Raw genomic sequence first — 14,193 nt, 5'->3', positions numbered from 1 at the left:
AGAGAATGTATACAGATGAGGAAGGGGAAACACTTTTTAGGCAATAACATAACAAAAGTATTATGAATGAAAATGTAGAGGGCATTTTTTTTCTCCATTTTTGGACATATACATTTTTGGATGTATCATTCATCATTATTAATCAATAGTGTTTGTATACTCCTTTGCTCTTCTTTTCAGTCCCAGTGCTATGCATAATCTATTGTTTGCCATGTTTACCCACTGTCTGGGTCATGTTTACTTTTTTCTAAAGCAGGTGAAACAGGTGTGATACTGACGTGCTTGTGTTTGGTATGAACGGATGTGACAATTCAGCCTACATTATCCATCCTCCATCTGCATGAATATGGAAAACTGAAATTCTAAATCCTAAAACTGCAACATTTTTATAAAAATAGCAGCAACATATAGTAATTCTGAAAACATAATTTTACTTTAAACTTAATTTCTACAGTGGAAATTATATGAAACATCTGGGAATAAGAAATAAAAAAGTAACTGTCAATGAGCAATGTGTATTTTCAGTAAATGTACAGAAATGTCAAACCTACGATCTCAAAGTGCATTTTTGGGGACCCCAGTGACTTCTGTTTTTTTGTTCCAGCCATATTCACAGTTGCAAAACAGGCCTGAATAATTGTAATACTTCATATTTACTGTATATGCAATTCTACCTTTGATTAAATTAAAGTCTTGTGTAACCAGCTATAAAAGACCTTAAAAACCCTAACTATGTCTAATTTAGAAAATAACTAGTTTTTTTTCTTTAATTGACTACACTCGCTACTATTTGTTTTCTGTCAGTATTTGCTATTCTATATACATTGCAAGACAACGTTTTCAGGGATAAAATAACTTTTCATTATAAAAAGGGCTTATGATCTCTTGACCTGAAACATGAAAATGATTCTGCATCTTTTCCCCATAATCCCCCAAGGTTATTGATCATTGGTATATTTATAGCACTTGTGTGACCTCTCCTGAGAGTCACAATGTAATTTTGCAAATTCCTTTTGTGTCATGACCTGTGCCATTTGCTGAAATAGAGAAAGCTGTGTGCCATTTTCTCTGGCTAATCTTTCCCTTGCCATGAACATTGCATTTCCATATTGTCACAGGCATGCCTGAAATACCATAATATACTGTTCAATTGGTTTTGAAAATTAGAATCTCTCCTATTGCCTCCTGACACAAATTTTAATAAAGCCAATTTATTAAATTCATTGCCTTGAAATAGTTTATGGATTGCAACAGACATGCAGAGGGTAGCAAAAATTGATCTGATTTCCAAATTTTGCTTTACAAAAGGTCAATACCATTCTTATTGAGATAAACTGAAAGCAGATGCCTGCTACAATGAAACCAACCCAGAAAGATATTTGTCTCTTATCCCATTTTCCTCCTCACTTCCACAATATCAGCTGTATGTTAATTAGATAACATCCTACACAGCAAAGTTGCAAGCACCATCGTGAAAATGTGTAAAAAAAAGGTTAAAAAGCTTTAATCTAAACACCTGTAACTTGACTTCAAAGAATAACAAACATAGAGTATGTTCTTCTTGAATCCTTACAAATGAATTAAGCTCCTAATTATTTCATGTGTTGTTGAAAGGGGTATTTTAGTAAAAGTTATGATACAAGGATAATTTTGGAAATGCAAAGAAAAGAAACATGCCACTGCAGACCAGTTATTATAACACAGAAGGTGCATTTCTTCCCTCCTAGTTATTGGTACAGTATATTGTGTATAGTGTTTGCTATTCCGTAGAAAGTAATACATTTTAAACCATTCCCATTCCTAATGATGAAGAGTACATAACACACTGTAAACGCAGCATGAAGCTATCTAGACGAATGGTGTGATTGCTTCTATGCTGAAATATGATTTCTGAAATGTACAAAAAACAAACACTAAGCTTTCTGAATGTATAGATCTTTCAGCAGCTTTCTCTTAGCTGTCTGCATACAAGCGCACAAGTTGTCATTTAAAAGGGTAATTCTACACTGAGCACAAGTGCATATTAAGTATCACCTTTATCATCTGAACAAAGCAAACCTAACTGCACATTTATGAATCTAAAGATTAAAGCACCCTTCCCTGGTACCACACAGACACCTCACACATGCGTCTCCTCAGCTCGAGCGAATTTTTCCATTAGCATTCTGATGTTGGCCTCCTGTATGTCTGCAGAGCAGTGTTTCAATTCTACAGCCCAGTAATCTCTCTTCAATCTGTTTGGGGAATACCTCCTGAAAGCCTATCCAGTAAACAGCTTGTGAGAGGGGATGGGTGGAGGTGTCATTCTGTTCTGAGTGCAGTATTGTTGCCCGTACCTCTTCTGTCTCACTGCTGTCATTGCAAGTATTAGTTTTATTTAAGTGGGATATTATTAATCTATTCATGCTGCATAAAATGTGAATTTTATCCATGAAAATAATATATTGGACAATCATTAAAAATCATTAAAAGAACTCTATGTTTCTATCTGTATGTTTATATAGATTTATACATCTCCCATGGGACACTTTGCATAGAAGTTCCTTTAAATAGTTTAAATAGTTCCACTTTATTTCACTGTGAATCTGACAAAATCAATTAAGATTCACATTCTCATAATGAATATAATGTACATGTACAGACATAGGGAGAGTGCAGCGAGAGTACTTGGTTTACATGGTCATTTCCCAGTTTCCCATTCCTAATTACTGTATCCCATATGTGTTATTAGAAATTGAGGTCATGACTCAGAGCAATGAAGTGTTGCAGCAACTACTTTCTTGACATGATCGTAGATCTGTTGGTCCTCAATGTAAAATCACATGACCTTAAAAATATTTGGAGACAAACAAGGTACCAGAAGATGTTCTCCTGCTAAAAGGCAATGGGTTTGGATTGCCACAGACAGATGATTTGCTGAAGCATCTTGAGGAGAATACTAGCCAGCAGTGGATTGTGTACTATTATATACACAAAGATCTGTCAAATTCTCGATAGTGGTGGCAACAATTCAGCAAAAAATAAAAATGAGGTTTCCAAAACAATCAATATGCAACTAATTAAACTGGTGCCACGATTGTATTTCTAAACTTTCTTCCCAAAGACAGGTAAATACATCCCAACTCGGGTTCTATAAAGACAACAGCTACTGTAAATGATTAGCTGACAATAAAAAAGTTATGCTTAATTTATCTCAATGATCCCAAGCTAGTAAACTATTCAAGTTTGCAGACTACACCGGAATAGGGGGATTATAAGAGGAAGTGCTTCTTTACACAGCTGTGAGCAGGAGCTTAGAACAAGCTACTGTACATTCCCATGTTGTTGAAGTCGATACCCTAACTTCATTCATGATGAAAAGGCTGGATGAGTTCCTCGGATCAACTAGTTACTAATTAACAAATGTGTTTGATTGGCTGAATGGCCTCACCTCTTTTGTAGCTGTTCCTTACGTATGTTACTAATAGCAATAGCAGTTACAGTGCATTTTCTTTGGTAACAGAAGTCACAGCCATGAGACAAATCAGTTCTTGGCAGTGATTGGAAAAGCTAACCAGGGAAATGCACACAAATTGGAGGACTCAGGTCATTCCAGGAAGTCCATTGAGATCCGTACAAAATGAAACCCAAAGAGAAGGCATTACTTTTTCAGTTTTATTGGGTTTTGCCCAAGTTGCCACAGTGTAATCAATCTGGGAAATTACTTAAATGAATCAGACAAACACTATCAAGCCAGGGTTGTGCTTTTGTAGAGCCCAGCTCATAAAAAGCTCTTTATAAATCATGTTTTAGGACTCTGCTCTGCGTCATTCCTTCCATTTCTACTGCCCAGATGCCCTCTTGTCTGACTCAAGAGACCACATATCCACCAACCATTTTCACCACCTCTCTACCATGTTACCGAACAGTGATTTATTTGTCATACCCCAGACATCCTCCCTTTTGTCCCTGCATCCTACTGTATGTACAGATAATGCAATTTGTTTTTAAAAACAGAAAACTGCTATAGTGTATAAAAACTCCAGTCCTCTGGGGTTGAAATTCTGCTGATTTTACAGATAACTTTAAATTCCAAACTGAAGGAGAAGATTTTATTTCTTAATCAAGTGCCCACTTCAATTAAATAATTAAACACAGAAGAAATTAAAACAAAAGGATCGAAGACTGCAGCTTCCCATTCCCAATTGTATCCATCTCAGACGGTCTCTGAATTCTTGAACCTTGTGTTGCTATGATGATAAACACAGAATGTGAGTTTCCAGTGAAAAATATTCTTTATTCATGAACCAAATGCAATCATGAATTTTCACTAGTGAATAAGAAAAACCTGGTACTTTAAAAATAACTCTTTGCTCACTTTCTTATAAAGGTCTCATTGATTAATATTTTGTAGAGGATGCAAAACATATGATTATGTGTGAATAATTCACATAACTAATTAATTGCACTCATACAGTGTTTTTCATGCTAAAGGATCCCAAAGTACTTTGCATACAGGAGGGAATCTACTTGATTTACTGTTGAACTACAGCACCCAACTGGGAGAAGGTTCATAGCTAGCTCCTCTCCAGCATCAGGCATCAGGTAGATTGGTCTTCACTAATTGTATTAAATTCCATAATTAAGCCAGTGCACTGGGGCTATCACCTCTTCGTTTCTATTCTGTGCCATACAATCTTTAATAAGTAAGCAGACAAGAACTCAGATTAAAGCCCCATCATCTAAATGATAACACCTACTACAGCACAGTATCCCTCATCACCACACTCAAGAATTGGTTAGGACATTTTTGTCTAGAGAGACAAATTCCACCAGCACCATGTGTAGCAACTTGGTTTTCGTCAAAGATCTCACATCCCAATATTAATCCGAGTTGACTCACTTTTTAGACCTAATGAGACTGGGCCAAAAGGTGATAATGCTGCTGTTGCCAAGTTTACCTGTACAGAATTAGAAATCAGTTTGGAGTAACAGCATCCTGCAATAAAAACACATGTACTGACATAGCTTACTTAAGACATCTTAGAGCAAATGGAGATGCAGTAGTGTAGACACATACTGTACTGTATGAATAACTAGCATGTTAAAAAGAGGTAATACTGCTTAGCTGCACAGAATATAAAGAGCTATATAAAGTGTAAATATCATAGCTGTGACTCTGGACCCAATTTAGAAATTAAAGATTCTCAAAAATGAATCCAAGAGCTATCATGACTAGGTTTCACAACAGAAGACAAACTGAAGGAAAAAATTCTGGACATGGAGATCATTAATGTTTTTACTAATCCACGTTCCTGCAGTAAAATCAACGTGGATATTTTAAAATTTTTAATCAACTGTAAAATTAATTTCTCCAATCAAGGCCACTAAGGGAAATGGCAAGAAGTGTCCATTCTGTATCATAGATATCCGATTTGTCTCTGTCACTTTTAAATGATCCACAGTTTGAGCATGCTTGAAGCATAATTACATATTAAATATAAAGCTAGTCAATTAGAAAAGACTAATTTCATTAAATTTTGTCTTCTGGACAAATTTAATGACGCATGCTTGTACTTCATAGTTAGAAACAGGAACACAAGCTGAAAATTCCACACGAGGTCTCATGCTACAGTAAATTCAACTGCTATCACAAATCACAAACTTAGTGGCATTCACAAAATTGCAGCACTGCATGATGTACTACATCTCCCAGAACAGGGCAGATCCCAGTCAAAACATAATTCAGAACTTTCTTGTTTGTCGATTTGAAATATACTCAATGGCAGGCAAGTCCTATGGCTCAGGGAGTGTAACCTGTTTCAGCTATGTTGTCAGTATGTCTGCCATGGATACCTCAAAATCTTTAGCATAAACCTTTCTTTAAGATTAAGATTACAGATATCTTTTCTTTTAATAATGTTTTAAGATATCTTCAATTTTAATTTAAAAAAAGTACAAAATAGAATGTTGATGCAAAAAAGCTCCTTTAGGCATCACATGTTTTTTTTTCCAGTTTCTTTAGAATTATTTCCCTCTATAATGAGTTCACAGGAAATAGGGAAAAAAATGTTGTTGTTTTTTTATGAAAGTCAACAAAGGTTGTGGATATAGTGCTCCTAGACAACATGTGGGGGAAATGAAAAATAGTTTTGGTGAATGCAGTTAAAGAAATACTCCATAGGATATACTATGGATGAGTGTCCCTATTGTGTTCTGACTTTCAGTACATGTACTGTACCAATACTGAACAAATTCCAAACGTTTTTTTTAAACCACACCTAATGACTATGAACTCCATGAAGTTTAAATAAAAAATATAAAAGTATTTTTATGTAGTCTAGAAGACTGTGATCCAAATGTAACATATTTCTTATAATAAAATATGTATTTGTCATAGTGTGACAATGAAACTGTTGGTTAAACTGTCCATAGATCTAGACCTTCAAGTTCCAACAGTTACTTTCTCATTTGTCAAATATGTTAAGCTTGGGGACATTGCCAGAACATCAGCAAGAAGAAAAACAAGTGAAAAAGGGCATTACGTATGGTATTTATTCTCTGCCCACTCTTCAAAATGGTCCTTGCTGTTAACCTGATTAAATATTTAAACATAGAAATAATTTGGTTGACTGGTCTAACAGTTACAAAATGTTGGAGCTATGATGGCAGCTTCTGTATTCCTTCCCCTGGCATTGTTTGAATATTACCCTGTCTTGCTATAATTTATATTGTATGGAACTCTCGATCACTTGGGTCCATGTGCCTATGCTTGGACTGCATCTGCTGATTATTACAACCTATTGTGGCTGCTGTTTCTGTATATTTTTAACCAAAAATAGTTCACAGAAAAAAATTACAGATGGAACATAGTTACCTAAGGGAAAGCTGCAAAGAGACACAAAGGGAAGTACTCACCACTCAGGAAGGTAGCCACAGTAGCTGTCAAAGATATAAAAAAAGTTCAATATTAACCTTAATGAGAAAATATGAAAAGAATAAAAAATTACTGCATAAAATAATGAAAAACTATATCTGTGAGTTGCAGTTTTATTTGCATTGGTCTTTATGATGCTTTCGACCCAGAGCTACTTTTCAAACATTGTACAGTATATTGCAAAAATTGTGGATTTCAGTAGATGCGTGCATACAGTATTGTGCAATTGAAAGTTAATATTACTTAAGAAATCAATCAAAAGTGGGCTTAATCTGAACAGATTGGAATTAATCAGTTTCTTATTAAAAAAACCTAGTATTCCTCCATTTACCAAAGCCTAGGTATCAATGACAGCCAATATAGTTGTGTGCCAGCAGTGCTCAGGGTGAAAATGTACAGAAACCAATAAAGATAAAAACAATCATAATAAACCTGTTTGTGTTTTAATTTTAATGCAACATACAGCATACTGTAGTGAATACTGTGTGTTGATACTGGGAATATCAGAAAATGTACATTTCAAAATGTAACATTCAAACTTGAAGTAGTTAAAATGTAAGGGGACAATTTTAAAAGCTTACACATTAAATCAAGTTAATAACATTGTTACATGGTGCTCTTTATGCTGCTCCATTTATAATAGTATCTCACTAATGCCATTTTCAAAACTTGTCCATAACTTCTTGGTATATATTGTAGTTAAGGAACTTAGTAAACATAAACACTGTCTGCAAAGCAGATCTGCCATTTCTCTGTGTAATTACTTTTCAAACTACCAAATAAATAAATCAAATAATAAAAAATGTGATTCTCTTAAACCTCAGTTAATTCTTAATTTAGAACATTGTCCAGCCCTATTCTTACCTGAAATGCCTACCCTTTATGCTGACATATCCTTAAGTGACTTAGCAATTATTATCCCCCAGAAGGGTTTTTATTTAAACTCTACTCTTTTTACAGTATTTTGAAACTGTAATAATGAGTATATGTAATAAAGAAAAAGAAAATGGCGGATATTGAGAAGTTCACAGTGGACAGGTAAAGCTACTGTAAGTAGTCAGGCAAACAAGTTAATTTAAATACTGTAGCGAATACTGTAGCAGTTATTGACTCAGCTCTTTGACTGGCAACACTTCATAAGCCTTCATTGCTTCACTGCACAGAGCTTAAGGAAGCTTTAAGAGTCAGCAGTTTCAGCATTCCTGTGTTATTATACTCTTAAACGTCTTATTTTCTAATCAGTAGGTTGCCCTCCACACATTGTGCCCTCTAAAAAGATGCCAGCTTATAAGAGCCTTGGGTAATAATCTGAGGAACTGTAATTATCTAAATGTGCAGGTGCTTACAATAGGAAATTATGATTTGGGGTTCTTTCTCTTTTCCTTTTGACCTTCAACTTTAATTTGAATTAAAAACTTTTTCAATTAAAACAGATTTTCTTCAGGAAATTTGTTGGAAGATGTCACTCGACAGTCTCACAATCCAGCAAATCTGGACTCTAAAGACAGAGTAGGGAGAGAGTTATTTTATTAGCCCTGTGCTTCCTGTAAATGTCTCTGCCTTTCCAGTCCATTACTTGTACCAGTTTCCAATATTGTTCAAGCACAACATGAGAAACAAGAACTATATGATTTCTCCCAAAACATGCACTGCTAAAACAAACATCTTTCATCTCACAATATGATCCCCACACCTATTGCACAATTCGCACTGGACAGATCAGTGTTGTGGCCTTTATTGGTAACACTTCGAACACAGGGGACTCTGTTACTGGTATTTAATAAGAATTAAATGCATTAAAATTTGTCATAAATATTTAAGTGAATTTCAGTTTCCATTTAAAAAGTAATAAGGTGACTGGTGTAGGAATAGGACACAAGAGTATTTTGCTACCAAAGCTTATCACACAAATGAGGGAGGCAACTGTTAACCCAAAGACAACAGCTAGAGATCTCCTATACATACATTTTCAGGATATAGAATTGAGAAAATTACCATTAGATGTCACTTACATATCAACTGTATATCAGCTGTGTGGGAAAGAAGAAACCCTTATCTGAGGGAGATGACAAAAATACCAAAAATCAGAGAAAATACAAAATGAAGGTACATACTGTAGGAAATGATGGAAGATGGAACACTTTTTTAAGTACTTACAGTATATCGAAATAATAATATTAGAAATAAAACTGAAGAAAAATTTCTTTTCTCAGCCCTGTTTCTCCCAAACAACCAGTGCTTTGTAATAGGAGCCCCATCAACAATTTGGGCAATATTAATGAATATGCATTAAATACCCATTGACATAATTCTTGTTATACCAAAAAGAATCCTAAATGAGCTGCTTGGACCTCAAGCTGTATCTGAAAATATCCCTCTTTGGCCTTCTGACCCCAGCGAGTAACCATAATGATATACTGAAGTCTTCGATTGATTGCACCGGAGTGGATCAACTAAAACCAAGGCTTTTCAAATGTACAGTAATTTAAAATCAAACCACCTGCTTCTGCAACTAGCCTTATTAATGCTAATACTGTATATGAAAACAAATGACACACAGTATGCAGTATTTTCACTACTCTAACATTGCTCATTCACTGGATTGGGTCACACACAATTAGGAATTAAGAAAGAACCTTCTTTGGCATTTAATTTAACAGCCTTTCCACCTCTCTTGTTAACATCAGTTAACAGACTTTATGTTTACATAGATACTGAAATGAGGATTGTATTTTAGATTTTGTGTAGTTGCTAGCGTTGAACTGTGTGTTGGATGCACATGAATTGAAGGAATGGGCAAACATAGCTGATGCGGATCCACAGAGCCAGCATATTAAGATGTTTATAATTAAAGGCAATTTGTTTAAATAACTAGGTATGGATAGTGATGTGCAAGAGAGGTGGAAAGGCTGTTTCCTTAAGCCAGCACTATAAAATATTTTATTCTCAGTGAGATGCTGCCATTTCATAGTGGGTTTCTAACACTGTGTATAGTTCCATCCACACAGTGCCTTTACTTCCATCCATTTCTAATCTCTTTATCCAGTACAGAGGATTTGGAGCCTATCCCAGTAAGCGACGGACACAAGGCAGAATACACCCTGGACATAGCGCCAGTCCATCACAGGACAGACAGACACAAACACACACACACCAGGGCCAATTTAAATCTAACCTCAGAACCTTTCTTTTCAGAAGACTTAGTGTCTGTATCTGCTTCATTTTCTAATTTTGGTAGCACCTCTAACTGCTTGTCTTTCTTATATGCATTTACTTTGTAATCTGTGGTCCTTTTATCTGTTTCTACATCTACTGTATTGCTTTGAGATGCCACCTTTAATGGTGATATGTCAACTAAAGTTTTTTATTATTGTTATAGGGAAACATGATCAGATTTTCCCTGGTTCAGAAAAAAAGATCTAAAGTATACTAGTTTGTCACTCTTCTCATTCCCTTTGCTAAATGACTTTTCATACTAATCTGATCAATCTAACTGCCAGTTTTCTGTGCTTTCTCTATCCTGCTAGATTTGCAATTATTCTGAAAATTTTCATCTTGAAATAACTCATTTCTAAATACCTTTTTCACTCTTAACATCTTGCAGCAACTCTGCAACAAAATATACACTTAGCTCAACCTGACAGTTCATCCTGCTACCAACATTAAATAAAACAAATCTTAAGATTTCTATATTTATGTCTTTATTTAGTGGTTTCATTAGTGACAAAGGCTAAACTTTCTTGGAAAAATGTATTTTATGTGTTGCGGAAAAAACTGACTTGCTTTAACAAAATATGTTTACAAATCCTTTCACCTGGCATTTTTGTAGTTAGAAATTATGGAACGCTCTGTTAAAAGCAAGGGAGTTTTTATGTCCGTTGCAGTTCTTTTGCAACATGAATATAATTATATCGTTATTAATTTCTTGAGATACGCGATTCCATATTATATTCCCTTTTAATCAAATTCTAAAAGTATGCTTGTTGACCCCGGTATCGCGTTAGTTAAATACTTCGATGCTTAAAATGTTTAGGGAGAAATGGAATACTGGTGTGTATGTTTTCTTTAAAGTACCGAGACCAGCCATATACAGTATGTTTAAGTTCCAAAATTAATATCGTTTATGGCCTTCACACGCGTTGCAGTATGCTCCTATTCTTTTTATGCTCAGCTGCTAAGATTTCCCTTCAGTGGTAAAATTAGATATGAATATTCAATACTTAAACGGGCACAGTTAAGACATTAAATATACATATACATACTGTATACAGTACAGTTTGCATACGGTAATATGTTTATGTTCCTAAATCAATCTCTTTTATAAGCATGTGAAAGGCATGGTGAATCACTGTACTTTGCATGATTGGAAACAAATGCGTGATTGCGAAATGCTGTGGTGTTACTTTTACAAAGACGGTCAATGAAAAAAAGAATGTTGACCAGGGCAATACTTTGAGTTTACACTTACAGCTTGTCCAAGGTCATTCATTATTAATACTATTAGTAATATCTTCGTTAAAGACTGATGGCCACAGCTCAAACATGAGAGGTTGAGCTTTATTAGCTCCACCTTGTGGAAATTCCGGATACTATTATTTTGCTTGTCGTATTATAGGAGAATTTACGGTAACTAGCGGTATTTACCGGTAACTCGCGGTATTTACCGGTAGCTTGCGGTAGACTGCGTACAGCGTACCGGAAAATAATACGGTATCGCCCGCGCATTTTGAATGGCTGCATCTGTAATAATGCCTTACACTAGTTAAAAAGGTTATGCTAATAAAATAATACAGTATAATTAAATAATTAGGATACAAAAGCCATGAGAAGACTTATAGCCACCTATAACTTGTTCTCCATCTAAATGCAATGTTAATAAAACTGTTGAGTATTTCCTTATTAAAGAGTTAATATTTCCTAAACAAAATCATATTAATTTATGAATATGCTTTAAGTACTATTTAATACTAATATAGCTTACACATGAGAATCTCTAATGTATGCAAATTAGAACAAAACTCAATATATTCATAATATGCTCATAATATTATGAGCATATTATGTATTGTATTCTCCATTATTACAATGTGCAGTGTTGTACTATAGTAAAAAGAATAAAAGCTGATCAATTGTGGCCAAAGAGAATCTCCATCCATTCATTTTCTAACCTCTTTATCCGATATAGAGTCACAGTGGAGGAAGAGCCTATCTACTGTAAGTAAGCAATGAGTGCGAGACAGAAAATACCTTGGATGGGATGCCAAAGAACAATTCAACTAAAATGCTCCATTCCTCCAAACATACATCCGATGCTTACAGTATGTTTGGAGAGTTTGTCTTATTTATATACTGTACTGTTTATTCAACTGATCCCAACACTGAATAGAGCTAATGTTATTATCAATAGCCTGGATTGACTGATGGGTATTGATGTATGGATCATTACTTCCAAAAAAGAACAAAGCCACCTTTGACCCTGATACAGCTAGGCCCTGCAAATGTTCACTGTCACTCCTTTCCAATTACACTTTTCGATAAAAATCATTATAATGAAGTATAGAAACTATCAAGAAAAAATGCCTTTCCAGGGTGTACTATTAAAATCTATAACAGCTACTGTATATGTGAGGATTTTCCCAAAATTACGTTTACAGTCTAGTCACAGTTACGCAAATATTTCACACTGATAATACATGATCATATAAACTAACGAGTCAATTAACTGATTTTGCAGTATTATGGGGTGTGAGCTACAGTATGTATCTACAACCACTGAAAAGTCTCTTAGATCAGAGCCCCAGTTTTGTATCCCAGACAAAGAATAGAAAATATAAGTGTATAAAAACAAATAAAAAAATATGAAAATATTTAAGTAGTCAGTGGCACAGTCAGAGCTTTAGTTGTGGATTTTGATTACAATAATATTTTTACTGGAGTGAAAATGTTGATACTGTATGTTACGACCCCAAGTGTCTAGGGGAAAAGGGGTGTAACAGTTAGGATAATTCTGATATATTTATTTGCTTCCTGTGATGTGAAGGTATGGAAAATTACTCTACTTTACTTTCATTAAAAATGTACATACTGTACGCTGGGATATAAAATCTGACATAAAATGCAATATAAATTAATAAGAAATGCATGTCATCCATCATAAAATCATATTGATCATATAAATAAGGTTAAATAAACATTTGTAAGTGGAAAATATTATTTTAGAGCATTTAAGAACATTTAACAGAGCACTTTATTGTATAGAAATAACAATAGAAATATTGTATAGAAATAGAGATCTTCAAGAGGTAAAATGTTTTTTGTTCAGGTTACCTACAATGTATAAGCAATAAAATTAAAGGATCTGAAAAAAAAAAATTCAGGCATGGAAAACTATCTATTAAAAATATCAAGATTAAATATAGATAACAAGTAGATTCAGAAAAAAGGAAGAAGGAACAATTATTTCTTTAGAATCAAATATGGACATATCTAGCCCATGAGGTACTGTACAAGTAGTAAGTAGTAAATTGATCCAACAATTTCATCCAGTTGTTTCTCAAAACAAAAGTACTGACTTCAATAATATGTCTGGGTAACTTACATCTTGCTCCCACAGTTCCACACTCCAACAAATGTCTGTAAAACCTCAGATATTTTTTACGGATGTGCATTAAGCAGACCCTTATTCAGCACTAGATGATAAATGTTTGGAGGCCATTTTGTAATGGGAAGTGAATAATGGAATTGTGCTGCAAGCTTTTAATTCCTCTGATCAGAATGAGTCTTCTGCACTTAATTAAATTAACTTTAAATTATTTTCACAAAGCCTCCCCAGGGTGCTTCCATTCTGCTGATTCCAGGCAGGTGTGGTGGAAGTCTTTCCTAGCACACACACAGTCTTTTTGCTGAATCAATTGGTACTTAAAGATGCAGGAAAAACCATTGCAGAGTTGTCACCTATTCCAAACCTGCAGCCAGGGTTTCTTTCAAAACAGAATCAGAATCAATTTCAGACTGTTATATTAAACTGTCTAGATTTATTTTATATTTCTGTATTAGTATGACCTAAAATCATTTTGTAACCTGCAAATGGCAAAAAAGGTAAAAAAGTTGAGTGGCCTTATTGCTTATAAGGAATATTACTCATTCTGCCGTATATTTGACATCATGTGTCCTTCACACTGTGGCAGATTTTTTTTTACCAGTGTGATATCTCTACTGTACACATAATCCTCACTGTGGAATTTCTGTGAGAAAAAAAGTAATTTAGAGCATCATCA

The 14,193-nt window shown here is 34.5% G+C and overlaps 1 protein-coding gene across 4 annotated transcripts in view; it reads right to left on the bottom strand.

Moving 5' to 3' along the window:
- syt2b (synaptotagmin IIb) overlaps nt 1-14,193 on the bottom strand; it is a 179,125-nt gene that overhangs the window by 89,619 nt on the left and 75,313 nt on the right. For 3 of the 4 annotated variants that reach the window (XM_088639846.1, XM_088639845.1, XM_088639852.1), the window contains exon 3: nt 6,898-6,921. The exons of the other annotated variant lie outside the window; for it this stretch is intronic. The gene's annotated coding sequence lies outside the window, so the exon portion shown is untranslated. The remainder of the gene's footprint in view (nt 1-6,897; nt 6,922-14,193) is intronic. 4 annotated transcript variants of the gene reach the window in all.

This window comes from Lepisosteus platostomus, chromosome 7 (genome assembly GCF_059453375.1).
Source record: "Lepisosteus platostomus isolate fLepPlt1 chromosome 7, fLepPlt1.hap1, whole genome shotgun sequence".
NCBI lineage: Eukaryota > Metazoa > Chordata > Actinopteri > Semionotiformes > Lepisosteidae > Lepisosteus > Lepisosteus platostomus.
The sequence above is the reverse complement of the archived record's forward strand: the minus strand, read 5'-3'. Positions and strand labels throughout refer to the sequence as shown.